A 13,905-nucleotide genomic window follows, 5' to 3' on the forward strand; every position below is an offset into this window, starting at 1 on the left:
CAGGAATGAGTCTAGGATATACATGCGGCAGTGCTTCTATGTGGAGAGGAGAGGAAACTCTCTTACCCATCACAGCACTCCTCCATCACTAATGGCTTTCTTTCATTCTCAACCTGCTTTCCAGACACTGCTGGTAAAACAAGTCCTTCACTGCTGGGGCAACAGAAAGGAAAGCCTTGGTCAACCACTGCAAGCAGGAGGCAGGGCTGGACTCAGAGCCTGCTTGAGAAAAGACTCTTGCAGAAAAATGCAGGCAGTGATCTGGGGGCTAATTTTTCTCAAGGTTTTCTTTTGAAAGAGGTTTTCTTTCCTGCTAAGAATTCAGGGTTTTTTTTCAGCTCCTGCTCCGATCCCTTGCTTCAGCAGAACACAGCAAACACATTTCATTTCCTTTCCTGCCTAGTGGGATGCTGAGGAGATGTGATCTCTGAATTGGTATATGTTTCAGCTGGCCCATATTTGCAGCAAAATTTATGACACATGCCAGTGCCTCCAGTAGCTGATTGGATACAGCCAGGGAAATGGAGAAAGCCTCAACTCGCTGAGCTTCAAAAAATGCACTTCACTTAAATGATGTATCGTTGTTTTGTAGAAAAAAGGAACACCTGGCTTGTACAGTGGGGAAAAAGAACAAAATGCAACATTCATAAAATTGACTGAAAAGGGACTGGAGAATAAGGTTATTTTTGCTTCCACATGAGAGAACAAGGCACAAAACAAGGTCTGCAATTATAATCTGGCATATCTGTAGCTTTTGTTTGACATGATTGCATTGGCATGTCCACTAATTCAGTTTTAATCTTCATTAACAGATTCAGATTGTCTGATGCTTCCCATGTCACTTGGAAGAAGTATCAGGAAATTATTATTGATTTTCTTATGACACTACATAATTACTTCTTCAGATATAAAACTCATTTATACTGTATGAGTGAGATTTTGGTTTTGCTTTTCCCATTGTACATTTTCAGTGCAGATGTACTGGCTATACCCTCAAATAAGTGAGAGCAAAACTGAATCTAGGGAAAAAAAAGATATTTGTATGTAGCTTCAGTGCAGAAAAGATTTGCAAATAATTTTAGGTAATTTAGAGTTTAAAATTCTGAGTAAGGAACACACATTTAATTCAGCTAAAATAGGAGTTAACCCAACTTGTAACTGGGCAGAGAGGAGCGGAGAGGCATGAGAGAAGAGTGAATGAGAAGAGAGGGCCCAAAGGTAATCCCTTATCTATTGAGCTCCAATCAGAATATCAAATGCAAAGTCTGTATGTGTGGATCTGCTGGATAGATCTGTATTTATGTATACATACATAGAAGAATATGTAAATCAAGGTACATATTTTTAGCAACAGGATATGCTGTGCTACAACACACACTAATTTGCCTTTTCCTAAATGCTACAGAAAAGCAAATCCTGTAGCAAATTCAGCATGAAGATATAGATGCCATCTCATTCATTAAACCAGACCAGATCTTTGCTAACAAGTAAATAAACACAGCTGACTCTGAGTCCTATTTACATGTAGACTCCTGCACTCTGCACTGAGCAATAAAAAATTAGATTACTTTTAATGCTTGGTAAGTGTGTTAGGAGATCCTAGCACCACCATGAGTGATGTTCCTGGGAGGGCAGGGGCACCTTATGGCTGTCCACTACAAGCATGTAAATAAATGGTTCTGGCACATGAGCTATTGCCTGGGAGCATTAATAGAGTTACTGCCTAGAAATCCTAATTGCAAATGAGCAGCTTCACCTAACTGGTCCAGCAGCACTAATACAATCAAAGTATACCCATCTTCGTTGGGAAAATGTGATGCCCATTTTGGTCTGTGCTGTTCTTGGAGATAAAACTCGAGCCTTTGTTCTTGGGAAGCAGAATCCATTATGATGTCTATCTTATAAAGAATAATTGCTTGCCAGTAAGTGCTGGTCCCAAAAGAAATATATTCTGAATTGATTAGTACTCAACCACCCATCCCTCCATAGAGTTGGGGAGTTCTGTAATACCTTTCATAACTTTTCAATTAGATTTTGATTTGGGAGCATTTTTGCCTCCCATCATGGAGGGAATTGTCTGGCAGAGTGCAGTGAAGAGCAGAAAGGAACTGTGAATCCTCCCAACCCACTGCTGTCTGGGGGGTTATGACAGGCTGTGGTGCCCAACACCATGGGTTTAAAAACTGCTAACGTAGTATTTTCAAAATAAAAAGGGAATTAAACAGTACTGCTAAATGCATGCCATTACATCTGTCCCTTGGTTTTTAGTTTTAAACATTTGGTATGTGGGTTCCTCAGCATTCTGGTGCTTGGGGAGACACTCGTGCTGAGATAATTCAGTGACTGCGAGCATCACTGCTCTCCTATTTCCATGGCTACAGTTGAATGATCTGCTAAGAACAATTCCTGAGACTTCTCTGGGAAATCCTACTCTGTATATTGGTCTGTATAAACCAGGAGACAACCAAGTTCCTGGCAGTCTGAGCTGTGGGACCAGTAATTTTAGAGAATTTTATATGAGCAAAGTATTCTAATGCAGAAACCAGTCAGTTTCAAAATGATTTGCCAACCACAAAATGAAATAAACTGGCTGGATAATCTGTTCACAACAATTAATTCCACCAGTTTTACCACTTAATCTCCTGTCTCTCAAAAGGAGTCTGGAAAACTCAGTGTATTAATGCATACATTTTTTGAGAAGTATTATATGAGAAATGATCATCACAACATACCATCAACAAAGTTATAAAAGCACCTTGAGTTTCTATTTCAATAGAGAAAAGGAGATGGTCATATGCTAATCATACAAAAATATAATAACAGTGATTTCTTTGTATTAAAGAGAAAACAAGACAATTTCAAGAGGCAATTTGAAAATAGGATGCCAGGCACACTGCTTTCATCAAACCAAAGACGAATTGTTTAACGAAGGCCTGATGAGAAGACCAAAATTTAGCTGCTGTTTCATCACAGTAATTGTAGCGAAAATTTGCAAAAAATATTTAAAAATCAGTACAGGCAAAGAAAATTCCTGACCTGCTGATTCCAAAACAGTAGCCTATTTCTGTCTTTTTCAAACAGCAACATGGTATAGCAGTTTCAAGACATTTTCAGGATAAAAGCCTGTTTCTTTCAAAAGCAATAACAAATATTTCATTAACTTTGGGAGAGAAGGAAAATGAAAGACCACTATTTCGCCTTTGTTTCTATCACTGTATTGATTATGACAGCTTTAAAGCCCCTTTCAAATGTGAAGAAATTTTCCTAAATAGCCTGATTCCTTTGCATAGTCTCCCTGTGGTGTGGATGTGCACAAGGATAACATAGTATGGGATACTGGGAGAACACATCCTGTGCAACCATCTCAGGATGTTCTTTCATACAGACAAATTGCCAGTGGAGCATCTTTAGAAGCAGCTTTCTGACTCAAGTCAGGGTGATTTTTCCTCTGATGCCATTTATTGATGATCTCAAAGCCTGTTTGCATCAGAAGGCAGTTCTGGCAAAGGAAACACAGAGTTGCAGTTCGGGCTGCAGGGAATGCTTCAGCACTTGCTGACACCCAGGAGATGCTGGACCTGATTTTCTTTTCTCCCTGCTAACAGAGAGCTCACTGATACAAATTCTCTCACATTCTCCAGGAGAAAATTTCTGAGAAAAATATGTGCAAACCAGCTTTCGATAAAGTTGGTCAGTATAGAAGAGATTAATAAAATGAGTAACAAATAAGAAAGAGAGTTTGACTCTCCCATGCCTTTGCTCCTGAGGAGGAGTAACAGCACACTGCCTCCCCCTGAAAGCCACGTCTCTGGCAGTGCCTGACAGCACAGGACTGTCCCTGAGGCAGGACACGGGCAGGTCACAGGTGAGCACTGTCTGAGGAGCTGCAGCAGCACCGGTGGGTGACACTCTGAGGAGAGGACCATGAGCTAGGGCAGCGCACCCTCCACTTGGGGATGACTCATGTCTCTATGCCACTTGACAGAAAATTAATGCCACCAGTGCACACACCAAGGTCTTTACCGTAATCCCCATTTGATTTTCTCTGAAACTGAGTGATTGCTTTGAGGAAAAAGCACCTCCCTATCACCGCCTTCAGCAGCTCAGCTCTCAGGGAAGTGACTTCACTGCCAGGATATCTTTCAGACTTCAAGCAGAGTGGGACACACCTTCTGAAGGACAGAAGGGTTGCCTTCAGCTTCTTCTAGCCACAAAAACCAGCACCCACATTACATTTAGCAAGTATTGCTGTGTACAGAAAGTAATTTTATATGAGCTGGCAAACAGTATTACCAACCCCTGCAAAAGGGCTGGAGATGAAGCCTCTGTATCTTTCAGCCTGTGGCCCAGCTCTCTGGCTACAGCCTTCCTGCTCTAGCCAACATGAGGTCTCCTGAGAAGGGAATTTGGCAGATTCAGCTTCCTCTCCTCCCATCCTGCCCTTCAGCCTCTGGCTGTGAGCTGAGCCTCCCCGTCCCTCTGGCCTGACAACGGTCTTGGCCACTCACTCTTGTTTCAAAAAGGGCTTGATTTGTTGGCCAAAATAAGAGGTGGCTGCATAGATGTCCCTCAAAGAAGTTTTAAAGTTGTTTGGGTTTTTTGGTAGTGGGGTATTGAAAACGCATTTTACATTTGAGGAAGGATGAAAAGCTTGTAAAAGCGGTAATTCACGGGGAAATTAGAAAACAAACAAATTCAAACTCAGATTTTGTGCAGAATGGGAAATATATTGCTCCACTTCTGTCACTTAAGTAAAAGCCTAATCCTGCAAAAAAGACACCTCCCTTCATCCCAAACACTAAAGCCACAAGGGGTAGACTCAGCTTTGGGATCAGCACATCCTTGAATTTTTGTGGCAGTTGTCCCTCCCCAGTCCCTGCTGTACTGTGTGCAATTGAATTGTTCCTCGGATTAGTTGTGCTTTCCCAAGGACAATACTAAAAGTACGATAATCAACATAACTTCTTCTACAAGCAGTGACACAAGACTTTTCTCTATTTGGCATTCAGCTTCACAGCCTAATTAATTAGCATTTGTACAGCACTTTGAAAATATGAGATGCAATTGAAGTGCTAAGTATTATTATCAATATTAGCAGCACCACCATTTTGCTCTACTGAATGCATTTTCCAACAGCTTTGCTACAGAACTGATGTGCGATAGACATGAAATGCACTCAGAGCTCCTTCACCATGTTTGATTACAGTAAGCCAAGTGGCTGGCACAGCTGCATGGCTGTGCAGTTTTTTTCAGTCTATTAAAAAAATTAAATCCCATATAGCACAATTTGTTCTGAATCTGTCAGCAAGGTAGATAGATATTGCTTTGCAGGACAGTTTGGGAATTGTTTATGAAAAGGACTCTGAGGTGCTTGACTGCCGTAGGCTACCTCTCATTTGTATGTATCCAAATATGCCATCCAGAGAAAAAAAAATGCTTCATGAACTCTTGTAATTGTATCTTTCTCATTTAGCACAGAAACTGCTGGTAGTTAAAAGGCACAAACACTTCTAAACAGGTGACTGATCCCCGTTGCCCTCAATTTAAAATATAGCTGTAACTTGTAAACTCAAGAGCTCCCGGGACACATCTTTCTTGATTTCCATTTTGGTAGCTGCTGTTTTTGGCAGTGCCAAGAGGATATCTGGCCTTAACCTTCTGAATCAGTTTCATTTCAAAATCAATGACTTTTACCCCATGCTGGCTATTTGCTGCTCTCATGCTTGCTAACATGCACGGGTTAGTAGCTGCAGTCATCATTTCTTCGCCCAGCTGCTTATACCCACTGCATTTTTATTTCTGAGCGAGCCAACCTGTTCTGCTCGAGGTAATATGCAGTAGCTGAGAGCTAAGTAACTCTTGGCTGCCTTAGGCCAAATAGAGTCTGTAAATGACTGGGAGACTAAATCATTAATTTCCTGCGGTTTGCTTGCTGTGGTGGTCCCAGAGGCTGTCACAGAACAGGACACGCACCCGAGACATCGCTGAGTTGGTGCCTGGGCTGAGCTGGGGCAAACCTGACTGCAGAGGAGGCAAGTTGCAGGTGCCATGCTTTGTGCAGGAGCACCTCAGGAACATTCTGGGAATCTCTCCTGACAGTCCTGCTCAGGAGTGCTGCCCACCTCTGAGGGCAGAGCTGACTGGTGGCAGCAGGGACTCTCTTTGGGGTGTGTTTTGGTACCACAGTGCCCATTCCTGCCTGGGTTTCGCAGTGGGAAGCAGAACCCCTGGACTTGCAAGAGATGGACCTCCCAAAGCCTTACCCAGCTACTGCAGGAGAAGGCACAAGGAGAGAGAGCAGGGGTCTGAACAGACATTTTTGGACATTTATGGCATAACTAAGTATTTTGCTTATTATGCTGCAAGAATTTCATGCGTATTGATGCCTTCTTCATTCCATATATTCTTACTTCTCAGTTCCCACCTAATTCCAATTGTCATTGCCATGTTGGTAGGAGAGAGGATTTTTCACAGTTGCAAGGAAGCAATAAATGCCATTTAATTCAATAAAAATGAAAATGGGGCACCAAGGCAGAAAAATGGGAAGCAAAACTGGAAATTGTGATGCCACAGAAGTCATGGGCCCCAAGATTGCACCCCAGACTGTAGAAACTGCCCAGTATAATTAACAGGCAGGCATATACCCACAGCACAGCCAGGAGATGGGTCAAAGACTTTTTGGGATGAGTTAATTAATGGATATAAGTCCAGGAAACCTGACAGCAGTTATTTTTCTGAAAGTCTTGAGCAGCTGATGGATCACTACAGACAGATAATGTCCCTCACAACAATAGCAAAACAGAGCAACCTTGAACCAGGAGAGGCTGACAATTGTCATTAAAAACATGGTATTCAATCATAAAAGCATTTTGTGGTTTTAGTTCTTGGGAGTGTTCCACCCTCCTGTTCCAAATCCCCTGACACTAAGATAACAGATCCCTTCAAGATGCATAAGAGTGAAATACAAAGATCTTTCAAGTATCAAAGCTGTGTGCTGCAGCATGCAGCCAGCACTAAAGTGCTGATGAAGATTTGTTTGATAGCCTTCTGAATTCTAGGGATATTTCCAGAGCCAGAAGACATATTAGAGAGGCTGATTCATAAAGCAAAACCCAGATTCTTCATCCATTTCATGTGCAGGGTTCAAAGGAAAGACCCCGTGAAAATGTTACAAAGTACTAATAATACAAACCTCATGAAATGAAGGAGAAAAGAGAAATACCCAAGAAACAAAAAGCCTCCAGAAAAACATATAATAGAACTTAAACCCTGTGAAGCTGGTCTTTGAATACAAGATTGGCATAATGCATTTTGAATCTTCAGTCACACAAAAATGTCTTTTTGCATATGAAAGGTCTTTGTAATTTTTGCTATCATCACTATAAGCCTCAGATGCATTTGCTTTGATTTAGTAAACAATAAAAAAGAAAGAAAAAATTCTAAGTGCTTTTCTGTAGATGTGTAAAGATGCTTTTATTGCTTCTCCCCCCATACCAGTTGCAGAGGGAACTGCCATCCAAGACTGGGTTTTGATTGTTCTTTTTATTTTTCCGTAAAAAACTCCCACAATCCCCAGACTCTCAACCTCGATGATTGAACTTTTCTGGGGAGAAAAGGGACTGAGGAAGGACAGACAGAAGTGAAAAGAAGTTAAAAAACTCCCCAAAAACAGGGGCAGTGGGGTATATTTAATAGCAGAACATGAAATAATTAAAAAATTAATAAAACAAAATATATGTCACTTTGTGTTGGTTTAACACAGCCTGGTTTTTGGTGGGGGAGGGAGAAGCCACAGAGGTGGCTTTGGGAGAAGCTCCTGGAAGTTTCTATTATGTCCAGCAGAGTCAATTGCTGAAGACTCTGATGATGGGCAAGTTACTGGCCCAGTTAGAGAAGCTGGTACACCTCTGTGATGACATATTTACAAATGGAAACAAATGCAGGCATTCTCTTTTTTTCTTCCAAGGGGTCGGGGGGGGCTGGCACCCTCCTGAGGCTGGGAGTGGCCCCACGGCCGGGGCCATGTGGCCAGTGACAAAAGCATGGTGAACAATTCCCTGACATGGAGCACAGACGAGATCAACCTTTTCAGCACTGCAAAACTCTGTAAGAACTTTTCAATTTATAGAACTTGAAAACAATAATACCTATGGACAACAATTTTCTTCCGAGTCAGAGAAAAAGGAAAAGTGAGGACACATGAAGAGAACCAACATGGTGGCACCGAGGCCAGTGAAAAGGAGAGGGAGGAGGTGCCCCAAGCATTGAAACCGAAATCTCTCTGCGAGCCATGGTGAGGACTATAATACAACAAATTGTTTCCCTATAATCCATAAAGTGCATGGGGGAACACAGAGATCCACTTGCAGTCCGTGAGAAAAAGTGCTCATGCTGGAGCAAGGGGATGATGAAAAGCTGTAATCTAGTGAAAAAACTCAAACAGAGAGAGGACCCTTGCTTCCAGAAAGAGAGAAAGAGAGCCCTTGCTTCCAAACTAGAGCAGCTTGTCCTTAAAAACTATACCCCATGAACTAAGCAACCCATGATGTGCAGTTCTGGGAAGACTGCACTGTTCATGGGAGAGACTCACAGCAGTTGGGTGGGACTGCTATTCGTGAAAATTAAGATCACACTAGAAAATTCACAGAAAACTGTCTCCCATGGGAAGGACCCCACGGCACAGCAGAAGAAGGAAACTCCTTTCCCTAAGTGTACTGGAGAAAGATTTTTAGAAAGTGAAAGACTGACCAAAACCTATGCTTTTTCTCCTTGCACGGTCAGTAGGAAAGAGGGAGGGGCTGGAAAGAAAATGAATGTTCTAAAGGTTTCTTTTAGTTCTCATTACCCCTTTTACTTTCAATTCTGTTAATAATAAATTTTCTTTATGCTGTTTAAATTTGGACCTGTTTTGCCTTTGAGTGTTTTTCCCCTAATCCTTAGCTCAACTCATGAAGCCTTCGTTTGTTTTCCCCTCCTCTGCTCAGCTATAGCAGAGGAAAATGAGTGAATAGTTCTTCGTGGGTGCCTAGCTTTTAGGCAGTGTCAAACCCTGATACACTTCCAAATTCAGCCAGGAGAAACTATTAATCATATTTTTTAAAGTACTGTGTTTTGAAACCAGTGGAGAAAGTGAATTTTGTAGGCTCAGAGTTTCCCATTTGAAAATTACTGGTCTTTGTAGTTGCTCAATAATTGTTTTCTGATAAATTATTTTTCCACCTATTTGTATTTATTTAGTGTTTGAAAGAGGCATGGAAATGCTGCCCAGAAGAAAGGCTGTTCAGCTTCATGTTCCTTTAAAGAAAAATCTATAAAATGAAAGCCTGAACTTTGAGTCCCAGCAGAATCCCACACCAGGCCCCAGAAGCCAAGGGCAGATCCCCAGATCCAGGATGCTCCTATCTGCAGCCTGCAGCTTCTACCTGCTCCTCAGGTACCAGATAACCGAGCAAGAAAAACAGGGAGGTCTGGAATTCAGATGGAGAGCAGCAAATGGATCCTATGCTCTCTGCCCAAATGCCACAGCCATTCCCCAAGGGACTTTGCCTGGGGTGTGACAGAAAGGTGGGACCACAACTGTTCCATGGTCAACCACACAAAATAACTATCCTGCTTCTTCAGTGTGTTTTCATTCCCTGATATGATGTCTTAAAGCCTAAGCAGAACTCAAGAAGCTCATTTAACTTTAATGTATTTTATCCCTCTAACCAGAACAATTTTTTCTTCAATTACCTTTAACAGAAATCTAATCTAGCAAACAAGAACAGCAACAAAATATGTCATTACAAATGATTTTTACAATTTTGTTGTTGCTCTGATTTATTATGGTGTCAAGTTTTTCTAATTTTGTTTGCTGATTGCACTTTTAGGAAAAAACATCTTTGAATCGCAACAACTGCCAGCAACACCTATGTAAATATTCTGATGTAAAAAGGCAATTTCAATAGCCATTTAAACAGGCTAAAATACCTGCTTAGATACACAGAGTAATGAACTCAGGTCTGTTTACCAATGGCTTACAAAAAATAATACAATGTTCTACAAGACTATTACAATGTACAGCTGATAGCCAGAATTTAAAGTGGGATAAATGCTTTCTGGCAAGGTCATAAAAGGAATCAATGCTGGAAATGTAGTCTTTCATCACAGAACTATGCAGATAATTGCCAGGCAACAAACAATATGCTGGCAATGACCATTTTTTCTGTCCTGAAGAGATACAGGTGTATCTACCCTTACAAATGCTGTAGTGCAGAAGCAAAGGGTTTACAGAGGCAAATAGCTCATGGGCCTGGGATTTATGTTTAGGTTGTGCATTTCTGCTGGGGCTTACCTGGACCTTGGATGTGGATGAATGCTCTTCAGAGATGCGAGGGCTTCAGGACCCCTCCTGGAGGAGGCCTCCCAGGTCAGCTCCCCCAAAAAGCTGACCTGTGCATCCCTGACTGCGGCAAGAGGGAGTGATCCCATAATTTCCTTCAAAAGAGCTGTCTTGATCCAAAAGCAGACATGAAGTAAAGTGCTCCTGCCTACAAAGCTAGCCCTGCCCAGCACTGCAGTGCCCTGGTGTGACAGCCAGATCACCTCTGTGGGTGTCAGCAGCACCACAATTGTGCCTGGCCCATCCCGGAGGGGGAAAGCCCTCCAGGACTCTCGCAGTCCTTGATTGCTCCTTCCAGACACAGAGAGGGATGGAGGCTCTCACCTCCAGCATACTCCCCTCTGCTTGGTCTCACACACAGCCCCACATGCCACGCACACTAAACATTTTTGGGACCATTTTAGGGAATCCCAGTGGATGAGTTAACCAGGCTGGCACAAAGCTCCTATTCCCCCAGACCACCAGACTGGAAGCATCTCTCCTCCAGCCAAACAAACATTTAATTAAAAGGAAGATTCTCAAGACTCCAATTGCTGGAGAGCATCTACTAGAGGTATACATGCAACTTCACAGGTTGTTTTTCTGGCCTTGATTTCTGTTATTGTGTCTCAACTGCAATAAAAATAATACATTGACTTTCATTTCAGACCCTGAAGAAATACAGAATGCAAAAACCAGGATAAATTACTTTTTCTTCAGATATAAATTTTAGTTCAAAAATGGATATTGATAAAAAGAAAATATTTCACTGACTGATGGTGACTGCTTTCAAATTTTCCCCCACAGGAAATGCTACTTTAAATAGAGTATAGAGCATACAGTATGGAAAGGGAGAAGGGAAAGCCATGGAAAACTCCAGGAACTGCCTGTTTCCTCTGAAGGTGACACCACAGAAAGACCCACCCCTGGAGCACATGCAACACTTACTGGAAAATGCTCTTCTAAAATGTATCTGCTCAAGTCTTAGGACATTAGGGTTTCCCAACCCTTCCAGTACTCAGCTCCAGTTCACTACTCAACTCAAATAAAACCAAACAAAAAAGTGCCCCACAGATTCTTTAGAGTATTAAATCATTTAATTTGCATGATGGCCAAAGACAATGAAGAGGAATGCTGTGTGGATTGCCAAAATAAATGTGCAACACTTGCAGTGAATTGTCAATTAAGAGCAACTCGATTAAATTAAAGTCTGCTAATCACTTTTTGGTGACTTTGTCAAATTCTGTTTGTATCAAAGTGATGATCTTTGTTTTGAAAGATTGAGCTAAATGATTAATAAAATCAGCTGGAACTTGAATCTCTTTATTCAAAAATTTCTTTGATTTTTATCAGGGCTAAAAATCAAAGTTGAAATCCTGTTTCAGAGGGGTCTTTGTGTTTCTACTTTTAAACTTAAATTAAAATAGTGGTTATCAAAATTTTACTTCAAGAACTTGTCAGGAATTTTCTTTGGTCTTCCCCAAACCTCCAGAGCCTGTTTCTAACTACCCACTTTTGGTAAATAACTTATATACACAGTGCCAGATAGTTTCCTGATGAATATAAATATTTTACATTCAGATAGCTTCTTTTATTTCTACCCAGGTATATCAAGGTCGTTTTATTCTGTATTTGTTCATAAAACAATCATTTCCAGTCACATGGGAGGAGCATCAGCAAAGCCATACTAGAGACTTCCCAGCAGAGGGGAAAAAAAAGAAACCAAACCATAATGCATCTCAAAGGTTTCTCCTTTGTTTATTCCCTAAGTGCAAATGTGGGGCTAGAAGCCACGTTTCTGAACTATACCTGTTTTCCTTAAATCAGGTGATCACAAAGGCTTTAGAAAATGCTCTCATGGAAAACAATTCATCTGCAGTCACCCTGCACTCTCTGAAAGTTGAAACACATGAGAGAACAAGGGTGACAGAAGGCCAGTGGATACATTTAGCTTCTTTTTCAGATGCAGAAAAAGCCTAAACTCAGCTTCTCCAGGAATAAGCAGGAGAAGAGAGTATTTATAGATGTTTGTTACCATGCAAAATAGGGTAAGAGTTGTGTTTGTTAGAGTCTCCACAACCACCTGGAAAAATAAGCACACATTTGGTAAAGTGAAAGGGTCTTTCATGTCCCACTTCTTGGGGGTAAACCAGTTTTCCTAGAAATGTCCATAATTAGGCAAAATTTTTCACTTCATAAGCAGAGACACTGAACATAAGGTACCACATCCCCCAAGGTTCATACAGGCAAAAGCAGTTTAGTAGTTCTTCATATTCATTAAAGACCACCTTTAAACCATTTTTCATGTATATGTGCATTTATTACTGACATTGGTATATTACTGTCATGATTTTTAAATCTTCATAGAGTAAAAAGCAACTGGAAAGATTCTTTAGAAAGCAACAAGAAAATCTGTCAGAATAATAAGCTATGGATTTTTAGTGCTGGTCTAATGCTGGCTTTTAACTGCTAAGCAGTAATTTTCTGTTTGCAAGCCAAAAGCCAACTGTCCTGCTTAGTCCTGCAATCTAGAGAAATGCAAGGCCTTGGGATAGAGTATCATGTGCTTTTGCAGCTAAACTTAGTATGAAACAACACAGAGCCAAGCTTCCAGTTACCATCTGCTTAAGCTCAAATGCTAGTCAGTAGATAGAAATTTCTACCCACTTTTGAACTTGCTATTCAGCTTCCCAAAGGGAGGTTCGGCATCTCCAGTATTTATTGCCCCAAGGCAGAGAGGCCCCTGGATGCCTTTTGTCCCTTCTAATTACGTCACCTGCTGTGCTCCCCACATCCATGCAGGGAAATCAGCGAACGCTGCCTCTCCTCTGCACCGCTTTTATGTGGCTCTCTGAGCAGGCACCACACAGAGAGGGCCATATGTTGGCCCTTTTTCACTAAGCTCAGTTTAATGCTCCCAGGCTTTTCTTAAAATACGCTGAACAAAGATAGCAGAGAGGACATTTGGAAATGCTTGATGGCAAAGTGGGAGCGTTCGATCCTTTTCTGCCATGTGTGCGATACTGATGTCACTCTCTATTTGCAGACTTCTTTAAGGACAGTTTTTTTGGAAGAGAGGTCACATTTTCCTTCCCCAGCAGTGGTGTTCTTGTAAAACAAATACATGACATACAGAGACTCTGAAATGTAACAGCACTGCCTGTGGTCTGGATGCTGTTGTGCAGAAGAAAACAGGTTGAGGCATTGAACATGAGACTACTTAGGTATTTTGCCTTTCAGAAAGTGATCTGACCTTTAAACAAATTTTCACTTGCAGCACTTTCATCTACAGCTTGTAGCCACCGATGATGAGCTTGACTTCTCCATTTTGCCTAAAGAGAAATAGAAAGTTCACATGTATTTGAATGTAATGTATGAAAATTTTTAAGATGGCTTGAAACGTTGTTCTTCTCTGAACTAGTGGATCTAAGCTCTGGTGAATTTATATGATGCTTGACTTGATGGGCTGATGTTTTGAGTTTTTTTAATCACAGCTCCACTACTCAGAGTGAGATGAACTTGGAAAAAATAGTTGTGTTCTGAAA

General features: G+C 41.3%; 1 long non-coding RNA gene across 1 annotated transcript in view; it reads right to left on the minus strand.

Annotated features, from left to right (window-relative positions):
* LOC108445307 overlaps window positions 1–13,693 on the minus strand; it is a 62,153-nt gene extending 48,460 nt beyond the window's left edge. Inside the window, exon 1 of the long non-coding RNA XR_001860128.1 lies at window positions 13,614–13,693. This is a non-coding gene — a long non-coding RNA (uncharacterized LOC108445307). The remainder of the gene's footprint in view (window positions 1–13,613) is intronic.
* Between the last annotated feature and the right edge of the window lie 212 nt (window positions 13,694–13,905).

Source organism: Corvus brachyrhynchos, unplaced genomic scaffold, assembly GCF_000691975.1.
Source record: "Corvus brachyrhynchos isolate BGI_N302 unplaced genomic scaffold, ASM69197v1 scaffold370, whole genome shotgun sequence".
NCBI lineage: Eukaryota > Metazoa > Chordata > Aves > Passeriformes > Corvidae > Corvus > Corvus brachyrhynchos.